The sequence below is a fragment of the Sciurus carolinensis genome, chromosome 6 (assembly GCF_902686445.1).
Source record: "Sciurus carolinensis chromosome 6, mSciCar1.2, whole genome shotgun sequence".
NCBI classification, from domain to species: domain Eukaryota; kingdom Metazoa; phylum Chordata; class Mammalia; order Rodentia; family Sciuridae; genus Sciurus; species Sciurus carolinensis.
Window position 1 is genome coordinate 6,585,745 of NC_062218.1, and position 15,026 is coordinate 6,600,770.

Consider the following 15,026-nt stretch of genomic DNA (forward strand, 5'->3'; position numbering starts at 1 on the left):
TTCTTCAATATCTAGTACGCACATTAAAAGAAACGAGTGCTGTTGGTGCAGTGGATAATTCAGAGGCTTGAAGACAGCGTGTTCACATGTGAAGATTCAATTCCAGCCCCTTGACACTGACCTGTAATTGTCCTCAAGGGAGTCTTTCAGTTCCTCGGCTGTTTCTGGAAGTTTCTATGAGTGAAAGTGTGCAAATACAAATGGCTGTTTTTTGTCTTATAGCTAAAAGTCAGCTGAAGTCAAAATATTTCAATGGAAAGCGTACTCTCAAACTTTCAAAACGATCCTTAAAACACAAGATCATGCAAAGAACTCGTGAGTGCCTGAAAGCAGTGCTTGGGCCCCGTCCATGATGCTGTGAAGCATGGAGCCTGTTCTCCTCCACGATGACCTGGGGTCGACACATCTTGCTGACTCCTTTCTTCAGTTCTTATGAATGAGGTTGATTTCCACTAAGTTGAGAGAAATGAGTCTCTCGCTGGAGGGTTTGCCTCAGTTGTCAACCTAGGACTTCAAAATCCTGGAATCCACCTGTAGGGAGTGGCACTTGCACCTCTTCTCCAGCAGCTCCGCTGGGTCACTACTTTCCCAGTGACTCACCTGCAGGCCAGCACCAGTGGGCACACAGATGGGCCCGGATTAGTTCACAAACATTTCACTCATTGTTCTTTAAAGAATACTTTAAAGTCAAGAGAAGTATGTAAAGGCAAACTCAGAATGGATTGAAATTACAGGACAACGATTCATGCGCCAGGAACTTTGGACTCTCCCTTCCATGGCTCTGGAGAGCTCTCGCTGTAATCAAAGACTGTCCCAGAGTCCTGGTGGACAGTGCCTCTGGAAGCGCAAAGGCAAATTAAAAGCAAGATTAATTCTCTATCTTGAAAATGACAGAAAAGACTTCTCTTCTCCTCCCTTTTCTTAGAGCACTTACTATAGAAAATTTATGAATTCATTCTCTGAAATGTTTGTGACTCTTTTAAAATGTTAACTATACTTCTCAAAGCATCTGTCACCCAGGAATGTCACCCCAAAGCCCTCGGAGCCCTCTTTTCCGAGTGTCACCGAGGAAGGTAGCACGTGTTTTTTCTGGGAGGTTGGGAGGTGACTGGAGTGGGTGTCCTTCTCCCAAACTGCATTTTGTCATGACGATGTGAGAAGATTGCTTTTCCTTTGGGTAAAGGGAATTAGCAAACACAGATGGCCTCTCCAATTACCAAGTGTATTTAGAATATATTATACGTGACAAATGGTGCTGTCAGCTCCTGTTACTTGAGGACTAATTATTGTTTGTCATTAGAACATGGATGGAACGGATTGTGTCTCCTCTGCTGCACGATGGGTGAGATTCTTTGTCTTTGCAGTCACTTTAGCTGATTGTCTCTGAGGCACATCATTTTCTGATTTAATGCTTATTCATTAATAAATTTGTTTTGTTTCTCTTCTACCTGTGTGAAGAGGTTTTCAGAGTTGGCAGGATATTTTGTTTCTTTTTTATATTTAATTATATTTCTGCAACACCTCCTTTCCTCCATTGTAACTCTGGCCCTCAGGCAGGAGTTTAACTTATAAGTGAGCAAGCAAAGGCAGGTACAGCCTCTAAAACCTGGAAGCAAAATGCAACAGGGACGCTTTCTAACTGCTGAAGGCGTGGGTGTTTCCGTCATTCCCTCACAGGCAGCAGTGCAGTGCAAGTACAGTCCCAGGACTCCTCCTATCGCTCACAGTCCTGTCTTGCATTTTAAAATGGGTCCCTCTGTTGCTCTAATGAGCATGGACGTTTTTGTGGGTTGAAAAAGAGACACGCAGAAGTTCTACTACAAGCACCTTAGGATGTAAACCCATTTGTACCCGGGTCATGATTTGGTCTTATCGGAGGCGGGTGAGGCTTTTGTCCAGTATGGCAGGTGCCCTTAGGGAAGGGAGAACAGCATGTGAGCCAGCCGGGGGTGGATGTCAGAGGGATGCAGGGCAGAGCTAGCCAGCAGCAGGGAGCATTTCCCTGAGGTTTTCAAGGGGCGCATTGGACTCCGGCTTTCAGAATGGAGAGGAAAACTTTTCCCTTGCCTCGAGCGAGTTTTTGGTGCCTCGTATGGCAACCCTAGGGAACGAATTCAAGATTCTTTTCCACTCCAGTTGGGAGCTACTGATATTACAAAAGAAATTCATTGGTTTGAAATAATCTTTAGCCTCCTATTCAAATGCTCAGATCACACACATATCCCCTCTGGTTTTACAGGAAATGGTTCCAATGCAGGTTTTAATTGAAGTCTCCCTATTTAGAAACATTTTAATCCACTCTATTTTCCTTGTCTTTAGGTACCATACCTCCCTACATGCACCCCTGAGTCTTTTTTCACAAGGATGCCATGACACTTTAGTACCTACATCAGCTTCCTTGTGTGTTGATTGATGCTTTGATGATGTTAACTGTGTGATTGACTCTTTCTTCTCACCACATCCTCCAGAAAAAGATTGGCATGTGGAGCTTTTCTTACGCCTCCTTCTGATGTGACTGTCTTGATCGCAGCACGGTCTGTGGATAATAGCAGTAGCATAACTATTTCCAAACCCCACCAGGAAAGAGGATCTATAATAAAGTGAGCTCATCAGTTGGTCTGTTCCTTCTATAGAAAGGTCCTTGTAGATGCCTTGAAGAAGCAAGGAGTACCCTGAGACAGAGAGTGGGGGCACCACATCTTTGTTCATTCTGTGCAACTCCAACAGAATACCACCCTCGGCAATTTATTATAAACAGAAAGTTTTTGGCTCACAGTTCTAGAGAGTGGGAAGTTCAAGATGGAGGGCTGGCATCAGGGAAGATTCCCACGATAAGAAATCCACTCCCATGGCCCAGCGCATTCATAAAGGTGGTGGCCCCACAATCCACACCTGACTCTAGGACCCAGCTGCTAGTGGTGTTGAATTGGGAATAGTTTCCAACAAGTGAAGTTTGGCACGCACAAACCCCAACAGGGGAGAATTGATACTTCCATCAACTGATATCCATATTGTAACAGAAAAATTAATTGAATGAAAACTTATTCTCTTAATAAGGAAGATTTTATTCATCCCACATTCTGAATTAGTAAATATATCATACATATGTAGATAATTTGGGAGTCTAAAACAAAAATTGTTAAATTTTTAATTGCATTTTTTAAGGAAAACAAAATTACGGAAATAATTGGCTTCTGAAGATTTCACTAACAGAATTCATAGTTCACAGAGAAACACTCAATTTAACCACTGGCCAATCAGTTGCAGTTGCTCCTGGTATTGTACTTCTGAGGGTTGGAAACCAGAATGTCAGCAAGAGAAATGGCCAGGCTGGGCTCCAGGTCACGTCCATGGGGACACTGTGCTTTCTGAGCTTCTGAGTCTCCTGTGAACAAAAGGACTAGCTCATGAAACTTGATTCTAAAACCAGACTTGTGAATCTAAACCTATCGCGTCCCCTCTGGCCGCAGAGAGAGACACGACAAATGTCTGAAGCTTTGGAAGTTTATTGTGCACAGTTCCTCTCCTACGCTTCTCTTACTCCTAGCTTCTGCGCACTCCCAGCTTCCCTTCTCCCAGCTTCTTCCAGCTCCCGCGTACTCCCAGCTTCCAGTTTGGCTTCAACCTCTGCCTTTGCCGCTTCTTCCGCTTCTCCCTCTTCTTCAGCCCCCGCCGCTTCTGCCTCTTCCTCAGCTTCTCCCCCCTACTCTCCCACCCACCAGGTTTATATACACTTCAACCAGTCAGGGGAGAGTACACGAGGTAAACGCGGACAGCTGCAAGCATAGGATGGGTGCACGAGGGGGGGCATGCTCTAGTCACATCGTTAACTAGCCAATCATTGGAATTCGCTGGTTGTTTACTGTATAGCTGGCCGCTCTTGGCTCAGCGTCAGGCGCCATCTTGACCATGCCCAAGGCTGGGGGTCCCGGGAACCCCGACACAAACCTGATGAAATGTGCTCCAAAGAAACCAAGAAAGAAGCTCTGCAGATTTGTTGGTCTGTTTTTGAAATTCTCTGCCTGATTTGCCAGCATTCTTGAACCAGAAGAAATCTGTCATCCAAACCTGGTGCCTTTCAGGACATCCCAGCACACAGAGTCCTAGAAGACAATCCTGAAAAGTTTTGCCTACGGCACTTTCAAGTTTAAGAAATGCTCCCTCTTCAGTATTTGAGACCAAGCAAAAAAATCAACCAATTTTGGAGAATTGATCCCTACCAGCAATTGCAGATTTGTCCCTCAGTGCCAGCTGACATCAGGGAATCCTAACTTTGATGAACCTGTCACCTTATAACTTGGTGAAGTCTTGGTGGAGTCTACACCATGCGGAGGAACCTTCTGCACAGCCCAGAATGCACAGCACTGGGCACCAGGCACAGCAGGGAGGAAGGGCTCAGGAATTGGAGCCCATGGACCTCATGGGACAGGGCGCTACAAGAGAAGAAGCAGCTCCTACCCCTCCCGCCCCAGGGATGGCCAGGAGGAAAGAGAAGGCATGTTATGAAAACAAAAATCCGAGCATACTGCCTGCTGTTCTGAGAATTAGCAAATTCCAGCTCATTAGGTTTTCAAGATATTTTGCACATAAAAAAATATAAAGTAAGTGTTTTTCTTATCCATCCTTCTGTGTATTATCATCACAGAAAAGCATTTCTTAGCATGTCTAAGCATTTATTTTTCCAGAGAACCATGATCCTTTCAGGAATGTTAGTTACAAAATCTACAGTGTTTGCCTAGCAGGCAGAAAGCCCTGGGATCAATTCCCAGTAACACAAAACCAAAAAAAAAAAAAAAAAAATGTTAATAATCAGTTTAAAAATAAGCCATAACAAGAATTTCTCTGCAGCACTAATAATTTGTATTACTCCCAAAGTCAATTTATTTTAGTGTTAATTTGATAAGAGAGAAAATACATATAAGCCAAACACATAGATTCATAGATAAATTGACAGGTGTATTCATAAACAAATATATAAATTTTAGAACATAGATGGATAGATTTATGATAGACAAATAGATATTTTCTTGCCACTGTTTTTCAAGGACTAAACTACATGGACAGGTACCACTGGGATGACCTTGGTTCAATTACATGATTACTAATGAGTTTTTGTATCACTAGAATGAAAATGATAACATAAGTCACTCCTAAGCTTCTCATGAGGTTTAAGGACAGCATAGGTTTTAAAACACTTAGAATTTGCAGTAAGTCCCATTTATCTGTGTCCCTTTTATAATGAAGGGGACAAATAAATGATATAGTGGTCAGAGCAGCCTACAGAGTCAAGGAACAATACATCAACTCACATATTATTCATTCTTCATTGGTTTCTTAACAATTCCAGATTTCATGTGATTGAATTTTTCTGAAGTGACAACATAAAAAACAATATAATACATAATTTTCATTCATATCAAATCAATGTCTGAAGAAGTTTTATCACTTCAATTAGAATGTGTTGGAATAAGCTTAAAGAAAGCTGTGCCAAGCTTGTGTCCTGAACTCTGTCAAATGCTGGTAAAGATCTTAAAAAGGTGCACTAAGTGCAGAAATAGGTTGTGGATCAGAATAATTAATGTGGTTTACCTGGTAATTTTCTCTGCAGATTTGATGCAATCCCAATCAACATCCTAGCTGCACTTTTTGAAGAGATTTTACAAATAGACATGCCTCAATAGTTAATTGATGTTTTCAGCAGTGGTGCTGAGGCGATCCGAGAGGGAAAGAATAGTCTTTTCAACAAATAGTGCTGGAACAGCTGGATGTGCACGTGAAAGAGTAATGAGCCTCCCCAATTACCTAGCTCTACCTGCAAAAAGTAACTGGAAATGAATCCTAGACCGGAACACAGTAGGTGAGACTATGAGAATTATGGAAGAAAGGACTGAGAATACTGAGCAGATCTGAAACAGTTTCCAAGCGATAATGAGAGAAGAACAAGTGGAGACCCTGGTATACAAGGCACTTTTGAGGCATTTTATAATAAAGAGAAGTGGAAAAATGGGATAGTGGCCATGGCAGTTTATAAGGTCAACGGTCAAAATGTAAATAAATGCACACACACACACACACACACACATACACACACACTTACACAAACATACACACTCACATACACTTGTGTTTGTTGTGGATGATACTAACACTAGAGGGATTTTTTTGCAGTTGATCAACTCATGAGCTGTTTGAATTTTGGCAAGTGATTTAATTTCTTGCCTTTCTTCAAATTCAGAATGGGATAGCGTTTTGTTCATGAATTTTTAATGAGAACTCAATTACAGAGGGTAATAAAAGAGCACCCAGTAGGGAGTCTTCTGTATGTGTATGTCCTTCTTTCATCCTTTGCCCCTCAGTCAGAAAGGCCGTGTGCAATGGATGCACATCCACCCAGTGTGCAAATTAGCAGGCAAGCAGTGTGGACCTTCCCTAGGAAAGCTGTGGTCCTCTCAGAGAGCCCGGGCCAGTTAAAGCCAATTGATATGATATCCTGTGGAACGATTCTTGGTCTTTCCTGAAAAGGTTCCTCTGCCTGTCAGCTTGTGTGCTTCAGTTTTATTGTACTGCCACCTCATAGTGACATTTGATTATTGTGTCTGGAACAAATTAGCATATCCATTATTGAGCTGCATAAATAACCCTTAGCTGATAAGCCATCTGATCCAAGTCCAGTCCTGTGGTTCTAGTCCTTTGGCCGGGCCCTTGCCCTTCTGAGAGGGCTGAGCCCAGGAATGTGGGGTTGGCTGGGCTGAGGGAACTCTGAGGGCCTGGGACCTGTGTTGCCAATCTTCAGAATGCCTTGAGTATTATATATCCTCTCATATTTCCCAGGGCACTCAGTATCTAAGTACATAGTTCAGTGAATTAAGTGCCTTCAATTGTTCTTCTCCTGCTTATTATCTTTCTAATAGATTTTGTTAATTTGAATTCCCTTTGCCATTTTTATTACATTTGATCAAGAAAATTCCAATTAAATTTTCTAAGAATTTATTGTGTCAAAATCAAGATATTTCTTTTCATATTTTTGTGTGTTCATGAAAAATGAGAGGAAATTATGAAGTAAATGCTATTTGAATAAAAAGAGCAATATAATGTCTTTTTCTTTATGTTGGAGTATATATGCATATTTATGGGTACATTTTGGAGATACCATTTTCTGTTTTTTTTTTTTCCGTGAGTGAGAGTTATCCTGCCAAGTTTGTTAACATGAATTTTAATGTAAATTCATTTCAAACATTGAAATAGAGAACGTTGGTTGATACCATTATATTAATAAAAAAGGATTACTGTGGATTTGTGCTACTTAATCGTAACATGTTTTTGGTTTATAATTCCCTAGATATGACATGAGCACCACCATTATTATGTGGTGTCCAGGTCAGGCGAATTCAGGTCCGCTGGAGCCCATGGGACAGAGCCTCTGGAGGTTGTCTGGGTTGGCTCAGTCCTGCCAGCAGTGGGTGGGACTGAGCCATACTCGGTGAGCGAGCAGCCCAAGACAGCCTGTCCTATAGATCTGGAGCCAGATGGCCGGGGCCTCAGGGCTTTAGATTGCAAATGTCCATCCAGATCTGAGTTAAGTGAAATTTTTTTTTTAACTTCATAAATGGTTTTAATACTCAATGGCATATGTATATCTTGAACTTTTGTTTTGGTTGATTTATATTTGTTCTTTTCTTAAATTTTTTAAAAAAATTTTTTTTATAGACTGCATTTTGATTCATTGTACACAAATGGGGTACATCTTTTTGGTTCTATGGATGTGCACAATGTAGATTCACACCACTTGTGCAATCGCACACGTACACAGGGTGATGATGTCTGTCTCATTCCACCATTTTTCTTACCCATTCCCCTCATTTCCCTCTATGTAATCTAAAATTCATCCACTGATTTTTTAGGATGACTGTGCATTGACCCCCACATGAGAGTGTTTAAGTCAGCATGCCAGGAAATTTTAATGTATTGGTCTTAGTTTACTGTAGAAAAATCTATAATGGATGTTCATGGGGGCATACCCAGTAAAATGCTAACCTGTACACATTTGGTATGCAAGATTTCATAATTTAAATCTTGGTACAAGTGGAAAAATAGGATTTTTGGAAAATTGATTCAATGCTAAATGTGATTTGCTATGATTGTGTAGGAAAGGCTGATTCATCATTTTTTTTTATTGTAAACAAATGGGATACATGTTGTTTCTCTGTTTGTACATGGAGTAAAGGCATACCATTTGTGTAATCATAAATTTACATAGGGTAATGTTGTTTGATTCATTCTGTTATTTTTTCCCTTCCCCTCACCCCTCCCACTCCTCTTTTCCCTCTATACAGTCCTTCCTTCCTCCATTCTTGCCCCACTCCCTAACCCTAACGCTAACCCTAACCCAAACCCTAACCCTAACACTAACCCCTCCCACTCCGCATTATGTGTCATCATCCACTTTTCAGGGAGATCATTCATACTTTGTTTTTTTGAGATTGGCTTATCTCACTTAGCATGATATTCTCCAACTTCATCCATTTGCCTGCAAATGCCATAATTTTATCATTCTTTATGGCTGATTAATATTCCATTGTATATATATATACCACAGTTTCTTAGTGTGGTTTTGATTTGCATTTCTCTTATTACAAGAGATGTTGAACATTTTTTCATGTATCTGTTGATTGCTTGTAGATCTTCTTCTGTGAAGTGTCTGTTCATTTCCTTAGCCCATTTGTTGATTGGATTATTTGTATTCTTGGTGTAGAGTTTTTTGAGTTCTTTGTATATTCTGGAAATCAGTGCTCTATCTGAAGTATGAGTGGCAAAGATTTTCTCCCACTCTGTAGGCTCTTTCTTCAAATTGCTGATAGTTTCCTTTGCTGAGAGAAATCTTTTTAGTTTGAATCTATCTCAGTTGTTGATTCTTGCTTTTATTTCTTGTGCTATGGGAGTCCTGTTAAGGAAGTCTGATCCTAGGGTGACATGTTGAAGATTTGAACCTACTTTTTCTTCTATAAGATGCAGGGTCTCTGGTCTGATTCCAAGGTCCTTAATCCATTTTGAGTTTAGTTTCGTGCATGGTGAGAGATATGGGTTTAGTTTCATTCTGTTGCATATGGATTTCCAGTTTTCCCAGCACCATTTGTTGAGGAGGCTATCTTTTCTCCATTGCATATTTTTGGCACCTTTGTCTAGTATGAGAAAGTTATATTTATTTGGGTTTGTGTCCATGTCCACTATTCTGTACCATTGATCTACCTGTCTATTTTGGTGCCAATACCATGCTGTTTTTGTTACTATTGCTTTGTAGTGCAGCTGAAGATCTGGTATTGTGATACCCCCTGCTTCGTTCTTTCTGCTAAGGATTGCTTTAGCTATTCTGGGTTTCTTATTCTTCCAGATGAATTTCATGATTGCTTGCTCTATTTCTGTAAGGTACACCATTGGGATTTTAATTGGAATTGCATTGAATCTGTATAGCACTTTTGGTAGTATGGTCATTTTTACAATATTAATTCTGCCTATCCAAGAACATGGGAGATCTTTCCATCTTCTAAGATTTTCTTTAATTTCTTTCTTTAGTATTCTGTAGTTCTCATTGTAGAGGTCTTTCAGCTCTTTTGTGAGATTGATTCCCAAGTATTTTATTTTTTCGAGGCTATTGTGAATGGGGTAGTTTTCCTAACTTCTCTTTCTGAGAATTCATCACTTATGTATAAAAATGCATTGGATTTATGAGCATTGACCTTGTAACCTTCTACTTTACTAAATTCACTTATGAGTTCTAAAAGTTTTCTGGTGGAATTTCCAGGTTCCTCTAAATATATAATTATGTCATCAGCGAACAGGGATAGTTTGAGTTCTTCTTTTCCTATTCGTATCCCTTTAATTTCTTTGGTCTGTCTAATTGCTCTGGCTAGAGTTTCAAGGACGATGTTGAATAGGAGTGGTGAAAGAGGGCATCCCTGCCTTGTTCCAGTTTTTAGAGGGAATGCTTTCAGTTTTTCACCATTTAGAATGATATTGGCCATGGGCTTAGCATAGATGGCCTTTACAATGTTAAGGAATGTTCCCACTATCCCTATTTTTTCTAGTGTTTTGAGCATGAAGGGGTGCTGTATTTTATCAAATGCTTTCTCTGCATCTATCAAAATAATCATGTGATTCTTAACTTTAAGTCTGATGATATGGTGAATGACGTTTATTGATTTCTGGATGTTGAACCAACCTTGCATCCCTGGGATAAAACCCACTTGATCGTGGTGCACTATCTTTTTAATATATTTTTGTATGCGATTTGGTAAAATTTTGTTGAGAATTTTTGCATCAATGTTCATTAAGGATGTTGATCTGAAATTTTCTTTCCTCACTGTGTCTCTGTCTGGTTTAGGTATCAGGGTGATATTGGCTTCATAGAATGAGTTTGGGAAGTTTCCCTCCTCTTCTATTTCATGGAATACTTTGAGGAGTATTGGAATGAGCTCTTCTTTAAAGGTTTTGCAGAACTCGGCTGAGAACCCATCTTGTCCCGGACTTTTCTTTGTTGGTAGGCTTTTGATGACCTCTTCTATTTCATTGCTTGAAATTTATTTATTTAAGTTGTGTATGTCCTCCTGGTTCAGTTTAGGTAATTCATATGTCTCTAAAAACTTGTTGATGTCTTTGAGGTTTTCTGTTTTGTTGGAGTACAGATTTTCAAAATAGCTTCTAATTATGTTTTGTATTTCACTCATGTCTGTAGTGATATTTCCTTGTTCATTCCGAATTTTAGTAAATTGAGTTTTCTCTCTCTGTTTGTTAGTGTGGCTAAGGGTTTATCAATTTTGTTTATTTTTTCAAAGAACCAACTCTTTATTTTGTTAATTTTTATGATTGTTTCTTTTGTTTCAATTTCATTGATTTCAGCTCTGATTTTTAACTATTTCCTGTCTTCTACTACTTTTGGTGTTGGTCTGCTCTTCTTTTTTTAGGGCTTTGAGCTGTAGTGTTAACTCATTTATTTGTTGATTTTTACTTCTTTTGTTGAATGTGCTCCATGAAATAAATCTTCCTCTAAGTACTGCTTTCATAGTGTCCCAGAGACTTTGATATGATGTACATTTGTTCTCGTTTATTTCTAAGAATTTTTTTATTTCTCTCCTGATGTCTTCTGTTATCCATTCATCATATAATAGCGTATTATTTAATCTCCAGGTATTGGAAAAGTTTCTGTTTTTTATTCTGTCATTTATTTCTAATTTCAATCCATTATGATCTGATAGAATACAAGGTAGTATCTCTATCTTCTTGTATTTGCTAACAGTATCTTTGTGGCATAAAATATGGTCTATTTTAGAGAAGGATCCATGTGCTGCTGAGAAGAAAGTGTATTCGTTCTCTGTTGGATGGTATATTCTATATATGTCGGTTAAGTCTAAATTGTTGATTGTGTTATTGAGATCTATGGTTTCTTTATTCAATTTTTGTTTGGAAGATCTATCCAGTGGTGAGAGAGGTGTGTTAAAATCGCCTAGTATTATTGTGTTGTGGTTTATTTGATTTCTGGAATTAAGAAGGATTTGTTTGATGTACATGGATGAGCCAATGTTCGGGGCATAGATATTTATGATTGTTATGTCTTGCTGATTTATGCTTCCCTTAAGCAGCATGTAATGTCCTTCTTTATCCCTTCTGACTAGTTTTGGTTTGAAGTCCACATTATCTGAAATGAGGATGGATACTCCAGTTTTTTTGCTGTGTCTGTGTGCATGGTATGTTTTTTCCCATCCTTTCACCTTTAGTCTATGGGTATCTCTTTCTATGAGATGAGTCTCTTGCAGGCAGCATATTGTTGGATCTTTCTTTTTAATCCAATCTGCCAGTCTATGTCTTTTGATTGATGAGTTCAAGCCATTAACATTCAGTGTTATTATTGTGATATGATTTGTATTCCCAGTCATTTGACTCATTTTTGTTTTTTGACATGATTTGATTTCTTCTTTATTTGGCTATTCCTTTAGGCTAGTGCCTCCCATTGCTGGTTTGCATCATTGTTTTTCATCTCTTCTTCATGGAATATTCTGCTGAGAATGTTCTGTAATATCAGCTCTCTTTTTGTAAATTCTTTTAACTTTTTTTTATCATGGAAGTATTTTCTTTCATTGTCAAATCTGAAAGTAAGTTTTGCTGGGTATAAGATTCTTGGTTGGCATCCGTTTTCTTTCAGGGCTTGGTAAATGTTCCAGGCCCTTCTAGCTTTTAGGGTCTGGATTGAAAAATCTGCTGATATTCTTACTGGTTTCCCCCTGAATGTAATTTGATTTCTTTTCTCTCACAGTCTTTAAAATTCTATCTTTATTTTGTATGTTAGGCATTTTCATAATAATGTGCCTTGGTTTGGGTCTGTTGTAATTTTGTATATTTGGAGTCCTATAAGCCTCTTGTACCTGGTTTTCCATTTCATTCTTCAGATTTGGGAAATTTTCTGATATTATTTCATTGAATAGATTGTTCATTTCTTTGGTTTGTTTCTCTAAGCCTTCCTCAATCCCAATAATTCTTAAATTTGGCCTTTTCATGATATTCCACAATTCTTATAGATTCTGTGCATGATTTCTTACCATTTTCTCTGTTTGGTCAATTTTGTTTTCAAGATTAAATATTTTATCTTCAGTGTCTGAGGTTCTGTCTTCCAGGTGTTCTATCCTATTGGTTCTGCTTTCTATGGAATTTTTAACTTGGTTTATTGTTTCCTTCATTTCAAGGATTTGTTTTTTTTTTTGTTTGTTTTTTCAGTATCTCTAACTCTTTATTGAAATGATCTCTTGCTTTCCGTATTTGCTCTTTTAACTGTTGATTGGTGCAATCATTTAATGCCTACATTTGCTCTTTCATCTCCTCGTTTGCTTCCCTGATTGTTTTAATTATGTACATTCTGAACTCCCTTTCTGACATTTCTTCTGCTGTGCTGTCATTGGGTTTTGTTGATATAGTATCTAGGTTTGTTTGGGACATTTTCTTCCCTTGTTTTCTCATATTGGTCAGATATCAGTGGGACTCTGAGATATCGCAGATTTCCTCTATTGGCTTATAGTGTCCCGGTAGATTTCTAGTATATCACCTCCCAGCCTTCAGTAGCCTGAAGTCTTGGAGGAACTTGATAATGCAGTGCTTCTGAAGAAAGCTGCCCCTAGCCCACTACTGGGTCCAGAGCTTGGGGCTGGTTCTGTGTGGAAATCCTCTCACTGGGAGGTCCTGCTCCTAGAAGCTGGCTATAGACATGGCCTGCCCCGCCTGAGGGAGCCAGGCTGCTTGGGGAAAGCCTTTCCCTGACCTGCCTTGGTCCCAGAAGCCGCCTGCGGGCCAGGGCAGGCTGCTGCGTTCAGGGCTTGGGGTTGGCTCTGTGTGGACAAGCTCTCACTGGGCAGGCCTGCTCCTAGAAGCTGGCTGTGGACCAGGCCTGCCGTGGGAGGGAGCAGGGCTGCTTGGGAAAGTCTCTCACTGCCCTGCGCTGGTCCCAGAAGCCGCCTGTGGGCCGGGCCCACCGCTGGGTCCGAGGCTTGGGTTTGGCTCTGTGCAGAAAAGCTCTCACTGGGGGGGCCTGCTCCTAGAAGCTGGCTGTAGATTGCACCTGCCTCTGGAGGGAGAGGGGCTGCTTGGGGAAGACTCTAGCTCCCTGCCCTGCTCCAAGAAGCTGCCCCTGTCCGGGCCTGCCGCCTGGCTGAGCTTCAGTCAGTGGGAGAGACTCACCCACTGGCTCTATGTTGGTCCCAGTCTCTCAATACCTTCCCTTCTTGAATCCTGAGTTCTGGAGTGATGGGAGATGTAGTCACCCTCTAGTCCGCCATCTTGGATCTCCCCCTGATTCACCATTTGACCTGGGCACTCTTATGCCAATGCAGAGTCAAACATGATCCATTCTGTTCCTGGGTTCCCTGTGAAGTTCACTCATGCCTTTTAATACAACAGCAAAGTGCTATGCATGTGGAAAATCTGTCACTATGAGAGATTGTCCAACTGTTGCCTTATAATGTTTCATATTACTGTAGAGAAGTTTAAAGAAGTAGAGGAAGGAAAAGGGGAAAGGGGAGGACCTGGTGAATGAAATGAGCAAATTATGTTATGTGTACATATGACTATGTCACAATCAGTTGCACTGCCATGTATAATTGTAATGCAAATAAAACTTACTTATTTATGTATGATTTATCAAAATGTATAAATGCATTCTACTGTCATGTAAAACTAATAAAAAAATAAAAAATAATAAAAAACATACTTATAAAAAACATGAAAAGAAATAATAAAGTTACATAAATTATCTTAATAAAATATTATGTTCCCAGATATAGACCTTCTTATGCATATGAAATTCATATAAAATGTCTGATTTACTAAAATGTGTATATTCTTAATAATCCACCTTGCATAATATATTTGTGTGTTTTTTGTCTTTCACTTGTTCTTTTAAATATATTTTGTCTTTTTTCAAATTTAAAAATGAGCTGTGTGATTCTTACCTATGAGGAACATATTAGTATTGATACCCAGTTTTGTACTTAACACAATTTTGGGGGGGATTATGTACTTTATTTCATGCTACAATCTGAGGAAAGGACAAATCTAAACAGGTATATCTCCACACTTGGCTTTTTTTATTTATCTATTTTCTTTAGTCTACATGGTCATCTCACTGTCTAGGAAATTGTAAAATTAGCACAAAACAAAGATTTTTCCAGAAATGAGGGCAACAAATAGAGACAAAGCATCTTGTATCCCACGTGTTATGAAAAGTCATTGGTGTGGTGCGCAGTCTAGTGGGCGGGGCACTAGCTTCAGCGGACACGTCTCAGAGCCAGGGTGAAAGAAGGGAGGATCCATCCAGTCGGGGGAGCTGGGGACACTGGGTGGCACATGCCAGGCGTTCTGCACGGTTTGCAATCCAGGACAAAGTGCAGGATGTAATGTGTACAACCAGGGAAGTGAGAAATTAACCTTCATTTATGAAGATTTATCAAGATGTATAAATGCATTTTACTGTTGTGTACAACTAATAGGAA